This window comes from Podarcis muralis, chromosome 6 (genome assembly GCF_964188315.1).
Source record: "Podarcis muralis chromosome 6, rPodMur119.hap1.1, whole genome shotgun sequence".
NCBI classification, from domain to species: Eukaryota; Metazoa; Chordata; class Lepidosauria; order Squamata; family Lacertidae; genus Podarcis; species Podarcis muralis.
This window is the reverse complement of record NC_135660.1, coordinates 34076332-34097462: the sequence shown is the minus strand read 5'-3', so window position 1 is coordinate 34097462 and position 21131 is coordinate 34076332. Positions and strand designations below refer to the sequence as shown.

Here is a 21131-nt window from a genome sequence, read left to right as displayed (position 1 = left end):
TCATGTTGAAATCCTGTCTTTATACTCAGGCCTTCCTCAGCTGAATTAGTGCTTGTAGTTTGATACAGCTTACAATGATGGATTTGTATTATGCATTGTAAGTTTGTTTTATGATTGATATACATTTGGTTGCAGAGTGCATATACTATATTAAGAGCTTTACCTTTTTTAAAAAATAAATGCTGGTTTTTGCATGATGTGCAATATAGTATTTATATAGAAGCATTACGCAGTGGTTAGACTCTACTGTGAAGCTAACTTTCAGCCACTCACTGTCTCTCAGGCCCCCACCTGCTCTATACATTTAAAGCAGCATCATACCCCTTTAAATATATATGACTTTGCCCAAAGAATCCTTGGAAGTGTAGTTTGTTAAAGGAGACCCCTATTCCCCCCATGGAACTACAATTCCCAAAATTCCCTGGGAAGAGGTATTGTTAAACCACTCTGAGAATTGTAACTGTGTGAGGTGAATAGGGGTCTCTCAAGTGGCGCTGTGGTCTAAACCACTGAGCCTGGGGCTTGCCGATTGGAAGGTCGGTGGTTTGAATCCCCGTGACGGGGTGAGCTCCCGTTGCTCGGACCCTGCTCCTGCCAACCTAGCAGTTTGAAAGCACGTCAAAGTGCAAGTAGATAAATAGGTACCACTCAGGCGGGAAGGTAAACGGCATTTCTGTGCACTGCTCTGGTTTCACCAGAAGCGGCTTAGTCATGCTGGCCACATGACCTGGAAAAACTGTCTGCGCACAAACGTCGGCTCCCTCGGCCAGTAAAGCAAGATGAGCGCCGCAACCCCAGAGTCATTCGCGACTGGACTTAACTGTCAGGGATCCTTTACCTTTGCCTTTTAATAATTCTCAACACCCTTAACAAACTACACTGCCCAGGATACTTTGGGGGGAAACCATGGCTGTTTAAACTGGCATTATGATACTGCTTCAAATGTATAGTGCAAATGAGGCCTCAGTCTAACCTACCTCACAGGGATGTTGTGCAGATAAAATTGGGAAAGGCAAAAGTTTGATTGCAAAATTGAGCTCTTTGGGGTCAAGGTGAGATATAAATGTAACACATAAATACATTTCTTTTTTCCTTGCTGTACTATATTGTATTGTTTTAATTAGTGTTTTTGTGGAGCAGTCAAGTAATTTCATTGTCCCCGAGAGGGGGTAATGACAATAAAGATATTATTATTATTATTATTATTATTATTATTATTATTATTATTATTTTATTTATACACAAAAAGGAATTGTCTGTCAGTTAAAGGGTCAATTCATTACACACACACACACACACACACACACACACACACACACACACACATTTTGACTCAAGAAAATCACCATTTAATCAGGACAAATAAACACAGTAAATGGACAAAAGTAAAAAGATTCACAAAATGTTTAGTGGTATGTGTACTCCCAGAAAAAAGCAGTGTGTGTGTGTGTGTGTGTGTGTGTGTGTGTGTGTTAACATACAAATAATGATGTGCTTATTCTAGAAGGTTATTTAGAAATCCACATATTATTTGCATAACATACATGGTTATTTTCCTGCTAATGTTAAGTCTTGAAGCACAGTTCCTGTCGGCCAGGCTGCAGGATAACCACAAGCCTGGCAGACTGAGCTATGTGGTTTAAGGGTGCTATCATGCTGCCAAGTTGGCTTGCACCTTGATAGCTATTCTCAGAAACAGAAGTAGAACCTTCCATATGCAGTGAACACAGGAAGCTGCTCTGCACCGAGTCAGACCATTGCTCCACCCAGCTCCATATTGTCTACACTGACTAGAAGTGGCTCTCTCAGGGTTCAGACAGAGGGTTTCTCCCAGTCCTACCTGCCAGGGATTCTACCTGGGACCTTTGCATGCAAAGCAGATGTTCTACTACTGAGCTGCAGCTCAGATGCTCTTGTTCAGGGTTCTTGCTAGCCAGCCATGCCCTTTTCAGCAGACTGCATCTAGTTCCTTCCCTCTCCCCTGGTTTCCATCTCCCCTCCCACCTTCTAGCAGTCAGTCCGCATTCTGTGACCAGGAAGCATGAACACAGGCCTGATTGGGCTGTTTAGGGGGTTTCTTCCACCTGAGGAATTTTTTCCCCTAAAGTAGGGGGGGTTAGTAGGTGTACCTCTGCAACCCTTAGGGTCCCCCCAAGCCTCTTGATAGCAATACCACCCTCTTGTGTGCGGACGATGCCATTCTGGCTGCATAACTTAGAAAAGGAGTTCATCAGTAATATGTAGGACAACTGGTACCTGCTGCAACAAAATGTTGCAGTTGGCAAGTGCTCCTGTTCAGGTTTCCAGCCACTCCCCATCATTCCATTCCTCCTCCTCCTTGTCCCCCCAGCAGAGGCACCAACTTGCAAGGGGGGCTTCAATGGCTGGAGTAGGAGGGGAAGGAGACAGCCACTGGAGCTGTCCTGCAATCAGCTCCATGCTTTTTGAACATTGGGGGACCCAGCTCTTACTCCAAAAATATGGGGGGGGCAAAAGGGCTCAACCCCCAGGAACTGGCGCTCCTGCCCCCCCCCCCCCCGGCATTTCATTTTCCCCTCCAGCAGTCAATCAATGTCATCTACCCACTGAACATACTGTACCTTTCTGTGTTTAAGATGAGGTTTTTTTATTAAGAAAGTAAAATTAGGGGGTCGTCTTATACACGGATAGTGCATAGGGGGGACGTGGGATTGGTTCCTTTCGTGAGCCGGATATTATCAGCGGCTATTGTGCGTGTTATTGGTGGGACAGACAATCGGTGGCTTTTGCAATGTGTGTGAGTGTCACCATCAGTTAGGCAGGTGAGCGATTTTTGGCAATCCCTCCCCCCACACACACACAAAAATGCTCAACAACTCTGCCCCTCCCCAAAAAAGCTCAACAACTATGGGCAATCTCCCCCCATTTTCTTAATTTGGAGTCCCCAAAAATAGGGGGCGTCTTATACATGGAAAAATACGGTGCTCAGTCTTTACCGAGCTGCTTGTTTTTGTTTTTAAAAGCACCCTTTGGGGGTTCCAACCCCCCGATAAAAAAATATTTTTGTACTTCTGCAAAGAGATGGCAGGCATGACATTTCTCTGTGGAACCCATATCCAAAAAAGATGAGCACCTTATTGTGAATGAAAACAGGTCGCTCTGTTCCTATCTGTATTCCCCATTCTACACCTCTTCTCTTATAGATGTTTACTTTTCCTTGAAATATATTTCAATACTTAATTGAGGTCATGTGAACAATGAAGTATTTGCTGTGATGGATTTTTTTATTGGATTCAGCCGAGTCATAGTACTCAATGGGGGGGGGGCCTCTGAGAAATGTGCCGTTGGAAACAAAGCCTTGGTTTAAAAGATGGGAGATCTCCGACATGTCTTGTCAGCGTTGCAGAGTTTCATTGCAAGCACACTGCTTCAGCCACAGATTGCCATGGGGGAAAGTGAAGGGCACCAAGTGAAACCACATTTCCAATTGCATCCAGCTAATCAGGCCTGCTGCTGTACTGAATCACAGTTCAATTTACTAACTATATTAAGGACAACAAGCAAATAACAAAGTGATGTGTCTCCATAAATAGTTCCTTAAGAGAAGGGGTGGTTCTGGTCCCATTGAAAGAGGTTATTAGATCCCCTCCCTAGACCCAGGTGGTTGTAGAAACTGTCAGCCATTTGCCACCATCCCTTTTTATTTGTTTGTTTCAAAGGATGACAAAGGGGTGCATTTTCCTTCAAGAATCAGGCATTTCGTCCTCCTGACTGAGTTTACTGTTGGTTTTTGAGCTTCAGTTGTTTTTTATTTTACTGCGGCTGGTTTTATTGCTGTTTTGTAACATGGTGTTTTCGAAAGCTTTACATTTAAAACAAAACAAAAAAACCCACTTTGGGCGTATGTGCCTTGAAACAACTGATCATGAACATGTGTTGAAACGTATTAAATAAACAATTTATTATACACTTTGACTCTCTTCTATCCTGTTTACCACCTCTGAAGACGGAAAAGAATGATAAATGGGATGTGTATATTCAACTGCTTGCCGGTCACTTTTGCTTGCTGGTGTGACCTACCTCAGGGATAAAATGAAGGCAAGGGGAAGACCATGTAACATGACACTGAGCTCCTTGGAAGGACAGTACAAAAATGCAATACATCTGCACTGTATACACAAGTAATACAAGAGCAATTTAAATACAGTGGTGCCTCGCAAGACGAAATTAATTCATTCCGCGAGTTTTGTCGTCTTGCGATTTTTTTCGTCTTGCGAAGCACAGTGTCGGGAAAGTTTTGGAAAAGCTTCAAAAATCACCAAAGTCTTTAAAAACCTCAAAAAAGGCTACCACACGTTCTATGAGTTGCTCCTCGAAGTCAAGTCGCAACTGTATTAACAGTGTTAAGAAAAAGGAAACAAACTTGCAATTTTTTTACAATTAAGCAGTATATAATTTTTTATGAAATTAATTAAATGATTAAGTATAGAAATACATGGGGTTACATCATACACTTGAGTTTATTATGCCAAGCTTAGACTTCTTCTTTGATGCAACAGGAAATGCAGTTGAAGCTAAGCTATAACCCAACAGAGACTCAGCTCCAAGGCATGAGTCCATAGTTAGCAAGAAGTCAGCCAACCACACTTCAGAGAAGAATGCTGTTGAGCACTAGAAGCCTGCAGCTTGCTAACTCCCACTTTGGGATCCTGATTCCTGGTCAGCATTAAATTGAAGATGCCTTTTGGATGCTGGAAAAAAGATTTTCTTTCGAGGATTTATTCTTTCAAGGATTTATTGTCGCCTTTGTTTACCTCTCTACTTTTCCTCCAGCTTCGTTATTGCTAGTTCACCACAAAGAATAATAGAATTGTAGAGTTGGGAACACCAGGGTCATTTAGTCCAGCCCCCTGCAATGCAGGAAAATTTCGGCCAATGTGGGACTCGAACCCTGACCCTCAGATTAAGAATCTCATGCTCTTCTGACTGAGCTATCCGTGAGCCTGTTGGTGTTAGTGGCTACAGAAAAAGGAGTAATCACACAGGTGACTGACCTTGGACCACTAGCAGCCAAGCCTTATTTCAAGATTGGGTAAGGGAAAAAGAGAATCTGGAAGAACTTTTCTATTATTATTTATAAAATAATAATAATGCCTGGAACAGGAAGCACCCTTTACAGTTCACCATTCCTTTTGTGTGGTTGAGACATCATAGGCTGTTGTCATCCACACAAAAATGTGTGAACAAATTCTTTTTAAAATACAGTACATGGGTCTGCATTCAACTAGCAGGTCCCACTAGCCACACGAGGCCTTCTGCTAGCACAATGGGGCTTCCCACCTTGTCCTCCCCATGTGTACACACACACACACACACACACATACACCATTTCCTCTGGGAGGATTGTTCCACTATGTATGCAGTCTCAAAGCTACAGTGGTACCTCAGGTAAGAACTTAATTCGTTCTGGAGGTCCGTTCTTAACCTGAAACTGTTCTTAACCTGAGGTGCCACTTTAGCTAATGGGGCCTCCCGCTGCCGCCGCACGATTTCTGTTCTCATCCTGAAGCAAAGTTCTTAACCCGAGGTACTATTTCTGGGTTAGCGGAGTCTGTAACCTGAAGCGTCTGTAACCCGAGGTACCACTGTACATTGAATGCCTCCCATGATTAGCTAGTTCATAGCATCATAGAATTATAGAGCTGAAAGGGACCAAGAGGATCATTAGTCTAACACCTCATGCAATGCGGGAATCTTTTGCCCAGTGTGGGTCTCAAACCCACAACCGTGGGATTAAGAATCTCATGCTCCTAGTTACTATTTATATTTATTAGTCGCTTTATAAAATACATATGTTAGCTAACCTACAATAAGGTGCATTTTATCAATGCCACAAAAGATTCAGATGACCAGTTTTGTCCTAGCAAGTGATGGCTCGCTGTCGCCATTTCATCTAGTTAAGACAGAAATAATGAATCGGCTGCCTGCTCACCTGCCAATCCCATCCAAAGCTGTCGGATTACTTGTGCTGATGCTACATCAATATCAAAATGGCCGCTCAGGTGAAATTGTGCTCCTCCCTCCCATCCATCCACCAGCTGTGTCATACCCAGGGCGGCCCAAGACACTCTGCTGCCTGAGGTGAACAAAAAAAAATAGTGTGCACCACTGGGAACTGTAGTTTGATAAGGGTGCTGGGTCAGGGCATGGATAGGGAATATCAAGCCTCTCTGCTGGGGCCCAGACCTACCCTCCTTATGGTGGTAGTGGAAGAGCATTCCTCTTTCTCCCTTCCCTCTCCCCCTGCCCCCCCAAAAACATGCCTCCTCTTTCGATTCTGCAGACTGACGTATCTCTTGCATTTGCGCCATAGCTTACTGGCTGCAGACTGAAGCTGTTCTCTTGCAAAGCTGGGAACCCGCCTGTTAAGTTGTGGGTGAACATATCAGACGACACAGCGATTATTCAAACAGCTCTTGTTTATTCACAGGCCAGAACAGAACTGAACTGAAGGGTTCAGCCAGCCTGCTTATATAGAGCTCCACTAGAATGCAACAGTAACCATTTTCTGTAAATATCCAATCACTGAACGTCACTTTCGATCCCTTATTTGCATATGTGGACCTGAACTATCTACAGTATCCCCCTGCGGGCCCAGGGTAAGAACTTCAGTATATAACACTGCCCATCAGGAGAAAACTGCACACATAGGTAGAATGGAACTTGCTCAGAGCCAGGGGTGCCAGGTTCAATAAAATATTGGAGTGGCCCCCTCCCGCATAATCAATCACATGACATGGTGCGCACACACCATTTGAATGGCAGTGCCCATCAACTTTTAGAGAAACACCCCAAAAATATTTTATTGGGGGGAGGTCCAAAGTCCCCTTGGCCCCTAGGAGTTGGCTCCTTTGACTGGGACTCTGTGGGTTAGTGGAAGGGAAAGGAAGGGAAATGAATATGGCATGAAATGGGAAGGAGAAATGCCATGGTGAAGCAAGGGGCACTAAATGGAGAAGGAAAATTGGGGGGTCGGGCAGGAGGAGAGGGAAAGCAGGGAAGTCAAAAAGCAAGGAGTATGAACTGGAGGGAATGTAGGGAAACCAGGAAGCAAGGAGAATATTTTTTATTTATTTCCTTACTTACTTCTTATCTGCCCTTCACCCTAAGGTCCCAGTGCAGCTTTGCAGCATTAAAAACAATATTAAGACAGTTTGGACTAGATGGGCTATTGCTCGTGGGTAGGCAAACTTAGGGGGCTGGATCTGGCCCAATCGCCTTCTAAATCCGGCCCGCGGACGGTCCGGGAATCAGTGTGTTTTTACATGAGTAGAATGTGTCCTTTTATTTAAAATGCACCTCTGGGTTATTTGTGGGGCATAGGAATTCGTTCATTTCCCCCAAAAAAATATCGTCCGGCCCCCCACAAGGTCTGAGGGACAGTGGACCGGCCCCCTGCTGAGAAAGTTTGCTGACCCCTGGGCTATTGGCTTGATCCAGTTGACTGTTCTTATGTTCTTAGTGAGATACTGCGCTGTATTTTGCAACAGACCACACGACTTCGAATGCATTTCCTTGACTAAGCATTATTTAACAACAGAAAAACAGCAGATGACTTATTAGTCATGAAAGAAATTGTCTTTGCAGAAAAGGCTAGATAAACGTAAACAGATAAAGATCTGACAAAGATACAGTCTTAAAACTTCCCCACTGTGCCTACGAATTCTGAGAAAACTAACTTCAAAATTAAAATACTAAACTTTTCAAGACATGACTTCAAGACAACTTTTCAAGAGCGGAACAACCGGTTCACAGGAAAAGCAGGCTGTGATAACAAGATTTTCAAAAGAGGAGGCTGAGTAGCCAGACTTACCACACTGAGTTGAAAAGAAAACAAACCCACGGCAAGGATACTCCAGGCTCAACCAAAAGATCCCAGACCTGTTCATAGTGGTAAGTTCTGCTGTGTGGAGACATTGTCTTTGTGCGTATAGTCTGATAGTATCTCTCTGCTGCAGCTGATCACCACTCAGATTTGCAAAGTCTTTGCTTCCAGTGTTCACATCTGCCTATTTCTTTAACAGCTGCCAGATCAGAAGCAAAGACTGAGTTTACACAGCAGTGGATTGCAGCCTGCCCAAAAGGTTTTCCTCAGGCTTTTCAGCAGGCTAGAATCCACTACTGTCTGTAAACTCAGGCTTTTCTTTCTAATCTAGCAACTGTTAAAAATATGCAGTTGGGAAGCAAACAGTGTGAAAATTAAAAATATGGGTGGCTTGTTTATCTCCCCCTTTTTGATCTCATGATGGGACAACTTTCTTCATTTGTGAGATGGTGAAGTCCTTAAATAAGACTCTGCAAGGTCAACCTTACACATTATTTGTTATGTACATAATTTATATGCTATCTTGTTATTCTAATTTAATTGCTAGATAAGGACAATCACTTTGCGTAGTGGGAATAGAACAGAATATTCTAATAGATGCTCATTCATTGGTTTCCAAACTGGCAAGCAATGGTTGGCTGCAGTGTTATAGACTAGCTGTAGTTTCCAAACTGTCTGCAGAGTAGCCGAAGTTTGAAGTTACCAGGGCATGGATCAGTGTGACTAGTCTCCCTCTGTCTACAGTCAGCACATCAGCCTCAGCGGATAGAAAGTCCTTTGTGACACCAAATCTAGTTGAGTTTCAAGAGATTGTCATACAGGACTCCTTGACTACATTATAATGGCAACATGACTATAACTGTAAACTGTGTTGGCACTAACTCCATGCAGTTAGCTCCAAGTATGATTGCAGACACTTCTGGTTCAGGCTGGTTATCATAGGTGCCAACTCCCTGGGGCCCTTGGTGCCAGAGCACTCACAAAAATCCCTATAAAGGGGCCGGGCACTCACAAATTTCAGTGCCAGGGCCATGCACGCTGTATGGCACCCACAGTCCCGGGCACCTATGGTTGCGGAGCCAAGCTGGCACTCCTACTAGTTATAACCATGCCAGTTGAAAAAAGAGATCTCCAGTTATATTTATAATTGATCAGGACTACATGGGTATCTACTGCTATATGAGGATAAATAATACTGATATACTTTTACAGGGCTGCTGTCATAATTTATATGACAGTGCTGCTTACATATTTAAATAAGTGTACATATTTAAATAAGCAAAATATTTGGAATGCAAAACTCTGTAGAAGTATGAAAGATTATTATTAACAGGTTGAATGCTGGCATTACAGAAATATTATTGTTAATGTTATTTAGAAAATTTGTACACTTCCTTTCATCTGTAGATCCCAGGGTGGATCACAGCGTTAAAATACAAGATAAAAACACAAAACACACAATAAAAACGGTAACAACCCAATAACCCCACTCCCCATACCCGCTCCCACTAACACATCCCAAAGTGCACAGGATGTTAAACAGCCAAAGGCCCTGTGGAAGAGGAACGTTTTTGCCTGGCCAATAAAGGTATATAATAACTATAGCATGTTTCTTTTACAGCACCGGTGTGGAAATGACCGAAGAAGTGCATCAGGAATTGAACTGCAACACCACTAGCAGTCAAGAGATATTTCTCACTCAAGCACTTGTTTATATCCCCATTTTCTGCTTTGGAGTCATCCTGAATGCCTTGGCCTTGAAGATATTCTGTTGCACTCTGAGCAAGTGGACTGAAACGAGAGTATACATGACCAACTTAGCCATTGCAGATTTTTTGTTGCTTTTTACTTTGCCTTTCAAGATGGCTTATAAGACAATCAATGTGACTACACTGTGTTTGGTCTTTGAGTCTGCATACTTCATTAACAGGTATATGAGCATCTTCCTTATCACCATCACAGCAGTTGATCGATACATTGCCATCAAATATCCCCTCAAAGCAAGGCATATACGGTCCCCTCTGAAGTCAGCTGTTATCTCTGGGTTTCTCTGGGCCTTGATGATCAGCATTGGATATGTAACTAAAAAATTTGAGAAACGAGCTTCATCAGGGACTTGCTTTAGAAGGATTTCCAGAGAACCATCAATGTATGTCTTTGCATCTGTCATTTGGGGATTTTTTATACCATTAACTATTTTTAGTTTCTGTTCCATTCAAATCACAAAGAAACTCGTGAAGAAGAAGAAAACAAACCCATATGAAGAAAAGCGCATCCAGAAAGCAATCAATATCATTTTTGCAAATATGAGCGTATTTGTCATATGCTTCTTACCTATTCATCTTGCATACTTAATTCGGTCCATAGCTGACTTCGCTGAGGCCAGCTGCACTAAGATAGAAAAAATTGACAACTTTACAAACCTTGCAGGAATTATTGCCAACACCAACTGCTGTTTGGATGCCATTTGCTATTACTTTGTGAACAAGGAATTCCAGGAAGCTTCCATGAAACTAAAAACCAAATATCTAACACAACAGAAACAAGGCACTGAAGATCAAGACCTAAAGACTGCATGCCCAGATATACGTAATGGTGACAAGTGCACTATCACTCAAAATGCTGTTTTTTCTGTCCCCCAAAGTGCTCCAACAAATAATGTGCCATTATTACTGCTTCAATGCAGCTCTTCTCAATTACTTCTCAATACAGTGGTACCTCGCTCCCACCCAGGTGGGTCAGAGCAAGGAAGTTGCGCCGCAGACTTGTGCCACTGCCCTTGGCTACATGGTGCATGCAGGGCTGCCGGCTGCCACCGCCATGCCGATGAAGAGCCGGTTCCCCATCCGCAGGACGCTGCAGTACCTGAGCCAGGGCAACATCATCTTCAAGGACGCCATGAAGGTGATGACGGTGAACTACAACACGAGGGGGCCTCTCAGCAAAGGAGCCAGAAAATTTGTGTTTTTCAACATACCTCAGATTCAGTACAAAAACCCTTGGCTTCAGATTGTGATGTTTAAGAACATGACACCATCACCATTCTTAAAATTCTATTTAGATACTGGAGAGCAAGTCCTGGTTGATGTGGAAGAAAAGACTAACAAAGAGATCGCAGAACATGTTAAGAAATTTCTTGGTAAAAGCGAGGAGACACCGCAGGGAGAAGCACAAGAGAAAATGAAGCTACGGCATCCCACAACATTTGGCCCCAAAAAGTACCACTTGCGGGAATGTATGTGTGAAATTGGAGGCCAAATTCCCTGCCCTGGTAAAGTGCCATTACCAAAGGAGATGACTGGGAAATATAAAACTGCCATGAAAGAGAGTGCCGCTTCCTAAGCCAACTTTCTACAGCAGGGAGTAAAGCATTCAGACTGACAAGAAAGTTGGCATCTTCACACTGATGACAACACATTGGTCTTTTTACAAACCACCATTTAAGTAACAGAAAAATATCTGGACTTACTTAAAACAAGTAAGGATGAATCTTTTAAATAAATTCTGGAATAAAAAATAAAAAATACAGTGGTACCTCTAGTTAAGAACTTAATTTGTTCCGGTGGTCTGTTCTTAACCCGAAACTGTTCTTAACCTGAGGTACCACTTTAGCTAATGGGGCCTCCCGCTGCTGCCGTGCTGCCGCCGCGTGATTTCTGTTCTCATCCTGAAGCAAAGTTCTTAACCCGAGGTACTATTTCTGGGTTAGTGGAGTCTATAACCTGAAGCGTCTGTAACCTGAAGCATCTGTTACCTGAGGTACCACTGTACTGATAAAGTTGTGTTACCTCCACCAGCAGGGAATTTATGCGTGGGGTGCAATGTCTCTATACACAGAACACACCGTGCATCTTCCCAGAAGTCCCTCAGATATGCCATTATCCCTCCATAAAAACTCGGTCCATCTTAATGGCCAGTGTGTTTGTAAGTAGGCTAGTGGGTCACGAGCTATCTCAAGCAAACACAAGGCACTTTGTCTCCAAAGGGTGCCGGCTTGGTTGCAATGCAAGCTGACTGACTCAATCAGCAGGGTCCTGGCTTGGCACTATCAGCAAACATCCTCACTGCCAACCTGGTTCCAAAAAACCTTATAAAATTCAGGTGTCAAGACTGTGGCCTTCATTCTAAGCAACTTGTCTCATGGGAAAAGACTTTGTATCTGCCCTATATTATTTTACTAGCTCTTCTGAAAGGAACCACCACCCTCTTCTAGAACTGGACCTCTTGTCCCTTGCATTACCAGCAGCAACTGTTCTTTTACTCTATCCAAATGCCGTGACCAAAGCAATAAGTGAAGGATAAAAAAGGTAAAGGACCCCTGACAGTTAAGTCCAGTCGCAAACGACTCTGGGGTTGCGGCGCTCATCTCGCCGACCTTCCAATCGGCAAGCCCTAGGCTCAGTGGTTTAGAGCACAGTGCCACCCGCGTCCCTAAGTGAAGGATAGCAGATGTTTATTTTAGCTTGATTACGGACTCAATAAGCAATGATTTCATCCCTCAGAACAACAATTGACAGGCTCCTATAGCATTTCCAAGCCCCTTTTATATGTTGCAAACATTAACATTCCCAGAGACTAGACTGCAGTGCCGCTTTAAAAAATGGCTACCTTGAAGCCCTACCCAAATCCGCCCGTGTCTAAAAAATGAGCCACCTTTTCAACAGGTGCCCGAACACTAGCTAAGTTTTTTTTTTCTTATTCGTTGCATTTGTATACTGTCTTTATGCCAAGGCACCCAAGGTTGTTTACAGTTTAAAAGGACTGAAAAAAATATGATAGAACAGGCGAGGGAGAAGTCCAAATGGAGAATGTCTTTGCCTGTGTCCCTCAGTCTCCACTTCCTCCCACAGGGCAGAGGCTGTCCATCTAACTATGTAGAGATTAATTAGTAGAGTAAGACAGTACTTTCGCCAAAGGTTGTAGCAAATAACCCTAGCTTATGTAGTGGGATGAAGAACCAGCAGTCTGTAGGCTGAAAGTGGCCTATGGAGCCTCCTCAACCATCATACAACAGGCCCACCTTAGACTGAAAAAGGCCCTCCTGGAGTCAATAGGAAGCCATTTTCAAGTTGAATTATGGCACTAGGGAACATTTACAGGGGATTGCAACTGAGGAGGTTGACCACAGTGGTTCAGTTAGACATGAAAATAGCAGACCCTCCAAGTGTCTCAGATTTTCCAGGGTCAGGCCTGGATTTACAGAAGCCGTCCTGGTTTCTGATTTGATTCCAGAATGTCCGGCTTTTCCTTACCATGATCCTATTTTCATCAGAGAAATGTTGGAAGGTATGGAATTATGTGACTGCCGAACCAACGAGATAAGTAACTATACAATCTTTAGAAGACATCTGAAGGCAGCCGTGTATGGGGAACTTTTTAAATGTTTAATGTTTTTATATATGTTGGAAGCCGCCCAGAGTGGCTGGGGCAACCCAGTCAGATGGGTGGAGTATAAATAATAAAATTATTATTATTATTATTATTATTATTATTATTATTATTATTATGAACTAAGACGTCCCTATTTTCACTGGAGAAATGTTGGAGGGTTTGAAATAGTCGTGTTTGTGTGTGTGTGTGTGTGTGTGTGTGTGTGAACTACACTTCAGTTCCTAAATGTCCGTGCCACACTATATTTGTCAGTTTTTAAGTTGCCACATACCTCCTCGTTTAGTTGTCATTGAGTGTTTGTGGGAAATTCCACTTTTATTTTTAGCATCACTTGGTTTCAGTTGTACCCACACATTTAACTTTTTGTTCTCTTCAACACTTTGCTTTCAAGAGAAAAATATCACGTTAATAAGGGGATGGAAAACCGATGGCTCACTGAATGTTGTTGGAATACAACTCCGACCACCCCAGACTATAAGCCATGCTAGCTGGGGATGATGGAAGTTGGAGTCAAATAGCATCCAGAGGACTATAGGTCCTACAACCCATTTTAATGTTTATTTGTTAGTTACAGTGGTACCTCAGGTTACAAACTTAATTCGCTCCGGAGTTCCGTTCTTAACCCGAAACCGTTCTTAACCTGAGGCGCGCTTTCGCTAATGGGGCCTCCCGCTGCTGCCACACCACCGCCACGCAATTTCTGTTCTCATTCTGGGGCAAAGTTCTCAACCCGAGGTACTACTTCCGGGTTAGCGGAGTTTGTAACCTGAAGCGTTTGTAACCCGAGGTACCACTGTACCTGTCTATCTCCCATACTGCTATTAGCTTGCAACCAAAAAGGGCAAGTTATCTAAGCATTATCAATGCATAACTACAGCTAGGGATTTCTCGTGTACTGTAGCCTCTCTCTTTCATGTTTTAGTTTAAATGTTATTACAAACAATAAACATAAACCTAGCAATAAATATATATTTTTCTGCTGTTGTAAATCACTTATTTATTTTTTTAAAAACACAAGTTTTTCTGAGAAGTAGAGCATCACTGTCAGCAGCTAACTACTTGGTGTAAAGTTTTTTGTTTTGTTTTGCACTGGTTTTTTGTTTTGCACTTTGGGGGCACTGTTTACTGAGTAGTTGTGCGACCAGAAATTTGGAAAAGAGGAAACCAGTGGTTCTTTTTACTTTTTCATTTACCCAGGGTAAGGGAGGAAGGAGATTGGTAGCTTGCCTGTAACTAGTATAGTTTCTGAATAATTCTGACTGCAACCAGGAAAAACAACATTAAAGTTGCTCTACTGTGAAATTTCCACAGAGCATAGCTACAACACCAAAGATATGCATCTCTCTGACAGCATTTACCGTATTTTTCGCCCCATAGTGCGCACCGCCCCATAGGACGCACCTAGATTTTTGGGGGGGGAAATAAAGGAAAAAAATTATTTCCCCCCCAGGCGCGGGGCTGGCGCAGGGGAAGCCCGAGCTTCCCCCGACCCCAGCCCCCAGAACAGCCTGCTATCTGCAAGCCTAGGGAGCCCGGCGGAAAGTCGTGCCGGTCTCCCCAGGCTCGCGGAGAGCTGCGCGAAGCCCGGGCACGCTCTTCAGCGCGCCCCAGGCTTTGGAATGCAGGCAGCTCTGCACAACCCTTGGGAGACCGGCACAACTTTGCCCCGGGCTCCCAAGGGTTGCGCAGAGCTGTGTGAAGCCTGGGACTGCAGGCAGGTATGCGCAGCCCTCGGGAGCCCGGCACAACTTCGCCCCGGGCTCCCTAGGGTTGCGCAGAGCTGCACGAAGCCCGGGACTGCAGGCAGCTCTGCGCAGCCCTCGGGAGCCCGGCGCGAAGTCGCGCCGGTCTCCCGAGGGTTGCGCAGAGCTTCCTGAAGCCTGGAGAGCGAGAGGGGTCAGTGCGCACTGACCCCTCTCGCTCTCCAGGCTTCAGCGAAAGCCTGCATTTGCCCCATAGGACGTACACACATTTCCCCTTCATTTTTGGAGGGGAAAAAGTGTGTCCTATAGGGCGAAAAATACGGCACATATCTTCCCCTTCTTCCCACAACTAAGTACCTGGTAGTGATGGTGGGAAAGTGTACTTTATATTTTGCCACCACTACAACACCACTTTGAATTCACCATAACTCCAAAAGGGTGACATTTTAAAAAACACACAAACAGGAACTCTGGTCTCTTTGCTTCCCTCTAAAAAGAGGAAATAAAATATGTGGTGAAGAAGTTTACGGTTTGCATGCCAGTTGTTTTTCAACTTGGGTTTTCCTCAGCAGTGAATCATGAATATGGCACTTGGCTTGTGGGAAGGGTCAAATAATGAACCCAACGACCCTATGGGAACCCTTATCTCATTTGCATTCCATTCTATTCAGGGAATTCTAAAAGTCTGATTTTAAAAGAACATGTACTAAAAAAGATTCTATATAATTATTAGAACCTTCTTTCTATGATTTGTTCTTAGTCATCCGTTTGAGCACAAACTGCTTGATGTGCACAGGTTTGTATAACACTGTAGATCCTGGTCCAACGGTTATTCTAAAAATGCTAAGCAATGTGGTGAAAGGGTTGTTTTCCAATGATGGATATTTAAGACTGATTTGCTTGCAGATTAGATACCAGTTAAAATGCAGTTTGGCACATTTGTTTACTCACAAGGAGGGTTCTTAGACACATTTATTTCTCTAGATTTAACTGCCATAAGGCACTAGGGGCTCAAAACCCTGTGGTGCTTGACTTAAATGCAAAGCTTCAACCACAGGAACTGCCTGCCCATTCCACCCTGCTCTTCCTCCTCTGGAGTTCTCATGGAACATGCCAAGTGGGTGTGTTCTGCCCATGAGCTCCTCATTGGCCTCATCCGGGGTCATTGTTAGGAAGGGTCAAGCTCTCTGGCTCCATGTGGGCAGCATACTGATGCTCTACCACCCCACCCACTCCTTCTCTCCTTGCAGGCTCCCTGGTGCTTCATGGCCCTGCTGCAGTTTGTGCAATTTATGCAGAATTTGCCACCAGACTGGCAGTTGTGGGGACTCAGTGTGCCACGGCAGGCAGCCCCTCTCCTTCTGGAATATTAGAATTGTAGAGTTGGAAGAGACCCCGAGGTTCACACAAACACACACACACACACCGCAAGGCCAGAATCTCAGCTAAAGATGGCCATTCAACCTCTGTTTAAAAACCTCCAATGAAGGCAAATCAACCATCCTCGGAGGTAGTCTGTTCCACTGTCAAACAGATATTACCATCTGAAATGTTTAGTGGGAATTGCCTTGTAATTTGAATCCATTGGTTCGAGCCCTACCCTACAGAGCAGCAGAAACAAGCTTGCTCCATCTTCCATGTGACAACCCTTTAGATATTGGAAGATGGCTATCATATCTCCTCTCAGTCTCCTCTTTTCCAGGCTAAACATACCCAGCTCCCTCAACCATTCCTCATAAGGCTTGGCTTCCAGACCCTTTATCACCTTGGTCGCCCTCCTCTACACGTGTTCCAGCTTGTCGCTATCCCCCTTAAAATGTGGTGCCCAGAACTGGAAACAGTATTCCAGGTGAGGTCTGACCAAAGCAGAACAGAGTGATTTAGAAATACTCCTCTGTGTACATCAACAGCTGGCAGCAAGGTTGGATACACCAACATTCTGTATTTTGTGTATTTGCCTTGTAAATACCTGCTCAGCTTGGTACTTTCACCTCCTCTTGGGCCAGCCTCAATTGGGCCAGCATGCTTTGTGCCAGCTCCTTGAGCATTGGATTACCCTGCTATTATACTGTAAAGGCTGGAAGCTTTTGTATTCAGACAGTAATTGTTATCATGTTTTTGCCATCTTAGGACTTTATCTGTCGGCCTGCCAGTATTCAGAGGGCACAGCTGGTACAAAACACAGTAATATGCCCCCTGCTCAATGTGAGCTGCCAAGAAGCACATTACACCATAACACAATATTTAACCTTCCTGAGACGGTGTGATGAATTTGCCTGTAGCCAAGAGTATGCAAGAGATCTGTCTGTTAGATCCTTCATGAGGTCAGAATTCTGAATATTTTCACCAATAAAGTACTCAGAAATCTTTTTGCCAGTGATCCAGGAAAACAGAAAGCCGGTGTATTGTCCTCAGCTTTCTCAATCTTTATTCTCACTTCTTCCCCACTGGTAAAGCAGATTGTACCCACATCCTCTTTCTTTGTCTGGGCACCTGTAATGTTGCTAATCCTAGTTCCCTAATCACGAGAGACATCTTCTAAACTTTCTTTTGAGATGGTCATATATGTCACTAGCATCAATCTCCCTTTTCTTTCTTTCCCTTTCCCCTTGTCTAATATGCCCCTCTTACCTCATTATCATTTCTGCCCAGGAAATTAACTTTCTGCCTAGTTTGCGCATTAAGCTACAAGTAAGACAAATGATTGTTTAATGCGAGCAAACAATGCACTCACTGCTGCACACTGCTCATGTCTGCGCTTCACTCTACCCCCAGTCCTGCTGCTTCTGCACCAGAAAGGACACAGTGTAAAACCAGACTACTGGTTTGTTTCTCTCCAAGCAAACCACAAGTGGAACCTAAGGTTTGTTTTTGGTTTACTGATCGTGGTTTGTTTGTGGGACACAAACCATGAGCCCATACCTGCACGTAACCTATCTGGCTTGCTTCTCCCCCAGGAAGGCAACAGGCAGGTGCGGGGAAGGAGTGAAGCACAAACTTCTGAACAGTGTGTGTGAGCACACTGTTCATTCTTTAAATTAACTGTGGTTGAAGGTGGCATGCAAACTGGGCCATTGTCTAAATATGCACAATTCTGCCACATGGTGGTGTAAGTGTGCTGCTGCTGCTGCACTGTATCCAGTCATGCTTTAGCATGCAGCCACTGGGGCTAATAGCAAATGGGCTATTGATATGAATGTTGTTTCCAGTATATAATGGGAAATGATCACTGAAAGTCTGTAAGTAATGATGGCAGAAAATAAAAACACAGATGATAAACCTGGGAAGGCAAATGTGTGTGTTGTCAGCCAGGTATACAACTTCCTTATTATATACAATATTGCCACCTCTGTAGGGACGCGGGTGGCGCTGTGGGTAAAACCTCAGTGCCTAGGACTTGCCGATTGCATGGTCGGCGGTTCGAATCCCCGCGGCGGGGTGCGCTCCCGTCGTTCGGTCCCAGCGCCTGCCAACCTAGCAGTTCGAAAGCACCCCCGGGTGCAAGTAGATAAATAGGGACCGCTTACCAGCGGGAAGGTAAACGGCGTTCCGTGTGCTGCGCTGGCTCGCCAGATGCAGCTTGTCACGCTGGCCACGTGACCCGGAAGTGTCTGCGGACAGCGCTGGCTCCCGGCCTATAGAGTGAGATGAGCACACAACCCTAGAGTCTGTCAAGACTGGCCCGTACGGGCAGGGGTACCTTTACCTTTTACCTTGCCACCTCTGAAATCACAGGCAGGGCCTCATCATGATTTATGACTTAAAACTCAGTCCTCTAACAGTGCTCTAACAGCTCTAACAGCCACTTAACAAGTAACAGCAAAATTATTTGAAATAACAGCGAAATCCTACTTATTTTTATCTTTGCTATTTATAACATGGTTTCAACGATCTATTTTGACTGCTAATTTCCTTTAAAAAAAAACCCGCTTGTTCCGTTTGCTTTTCTACATTTTTAAGATAAGGCACTTTTTAAATGTTAGAATTCTGACACATCTTTTCAACGTATATCAATCATACCTCAGCACATCAGTCATTACATTGTCTTCTTTAAACAGGTCCTTGTCTAGAACTATTTTCAAAGTAAGTGCAGGAAGTTTGGCAGCTGGCCTCTTCTCTGAAGTAATGTAAATTACTGTAGTGTGCGTACATCAAAATTTCATTTCTGTCTGTCTTTCCAATGTATTTAATATTCTAAAAAAGAAGAAGAGGAGGAGGAGGAAGATGAGTTTGGATTTGATATCCCGCTTTATCACTACCCAAAGGAGTCTCAAAGCGGCTAACATTTTCCTTTCCCTTCCTACCCCACAACAAACACTCTGTGAGGTGAGTGGGGCTGAGAGACTTCAGAGAAGTGTGACTAACCCAAGGTCACCCAGCAGCTGCATGTGGAGGAGCGGAGACACGAACCCGGTTCCCCAGATTACGAATCTACCGCTCTTAACCACTACACCACACTGGCTCTCAGTGTACAGTGTCCCCCCCCCTCCCCAAATATATACCAGCAGAAAAGTTTGTGTGGTGTTGTATTATTTTGGAAAGAGTGGAAGGAAGAATGAGAAATATCCAGTCTAATTGCAATTTAGAACAGTGATTCTTCTCTGCAGCACCCGTACAGAGCTGTGTGGTTACAGAATATAGGACAGTGTGGCACAAGAACTAGGATTATAAAGAGTAAAATCAGTCATCTTCCTCACCTTTCCCCGCACATTTAATCTAAGCTTAAAGATGAATGCTAATGATAATAGGGGAAATTGTCATAAAATCAAATGTCTCCATTTAAATATGTAAGGGGAAAGATATGTTGTAAAATGCAGCAATCATTGAAATATTTTTGCTGGCAATAGCATGCTTCCAGGGGTGAAGTCAAACCGCTGCGTTAGCAGCACCAAATGACCTCCCCAGGGAACAAACCTGGGCAGTGTGTACGGAGGTCCTGTGCTGCCCAGATGATAAGACCCGACTCTCAGCCTCGCTGATGTAGTCCAAAGGAAAGCAGAGCCATATGTTTGGCACCAGCTTGGCTGCAGGAGTTCCAGAAGGAACAACACACCATCCAACCATCTTAAGGACTCCACTCCGAATTTGTGTAGGGTTTACTCTTTAGTCTTTTCTTCTCCCAAAGATATCCCACAAGGCAGTTGGAGGTTTAGGTTCAGAGTTTTCCTTCCCATGTGCTCCTCACATACAGGTACCTCTCAGCATGACACATTCCCTGAACACAAGGACATGAAGCACATGAAGGCACGTCCTGGGACAGGGGATGTAACCTTGGGAGAATCCCAGCACCAAAGTTACAATCAGAGCTCAATCTCTGCTCTGAAGGATCCCTCAACTCTCCACAGCAGATTTAGGTTGTGTACCTGCAGTTATAGAAGGGGGGGAAAGGAAGAGTAAGTCCTATTTACATAAATTTTCACCATTATTGAATATCACCCAAACAGATTAAAAAACCTGGGATAACAGAAATGTATTTGCCTATGATGCAAGGACCTATGGATATTATATAACAAATCTGCACTCAATTTGTGATATGGAAACCCTACTGCAGCCCACCATCCATGTATTGTGGGGGACTATTGGACCTTTTTTCTTCTTCTTTGCAATCCCAGACAGGCAGAAAAAACATAAGGTCTATTAATCTCTTGTTTGCCTGCCAAACATAGCGGATGAAGTGGGAGGCAAGGAGTTGGTGGATCACAGGTTTTGCAGACCTGTTTTAAACTCCTTTATTGAATGTTCATCTGCTATTTAACAAGGAATGACCCTAGTGTTTGAACTTCCAGGGATATAAAAAAGCATTAAGCCAATTATGCTACCCAATTGTTATTGAGAGGGAGCATAGCTCAGCGGTAGAGAATATGCTTTATATGCAGAAGGTGCCAGGTTCAATTCTTCACCTCTCCAGTGGATTAGGTAACAGGTGAGCAGACAATACTGGACTAAAGGAATAATCAGGCCTGATAGACAGCAGCATTGTATGCTCCTATTGGTTAACAATTAAGAAGCTTTTTTTCTGGCTTAAAATGCTCTAACCAATGAGTGCAAACACTATGGAATAAATGGCAAACAACTGGCACTTCAAGTATTAAAAGAAAACTTTATTAAAGTTATGAAATAACAGCCATAATTTAAATTATTATTTGCTGCTTGTATTTAGGGTTTAGCTCTTT

At 43.8% G+C, this 21131-nt stretch overlaps 1 pseudogene; it reads left to right on the top strand.

The window, feature by feature from the left end:
• The first annotated feature begins 10684 nt into the window (after positions 1-10684).
• Positions 10685-13343, top strand: LOC114597765 (small ribosomal subunit protein mS25 pseudogene; annotated as a pseudogene).
• Positions 13344-21131: the final 7788 nt, after the last annotated feature.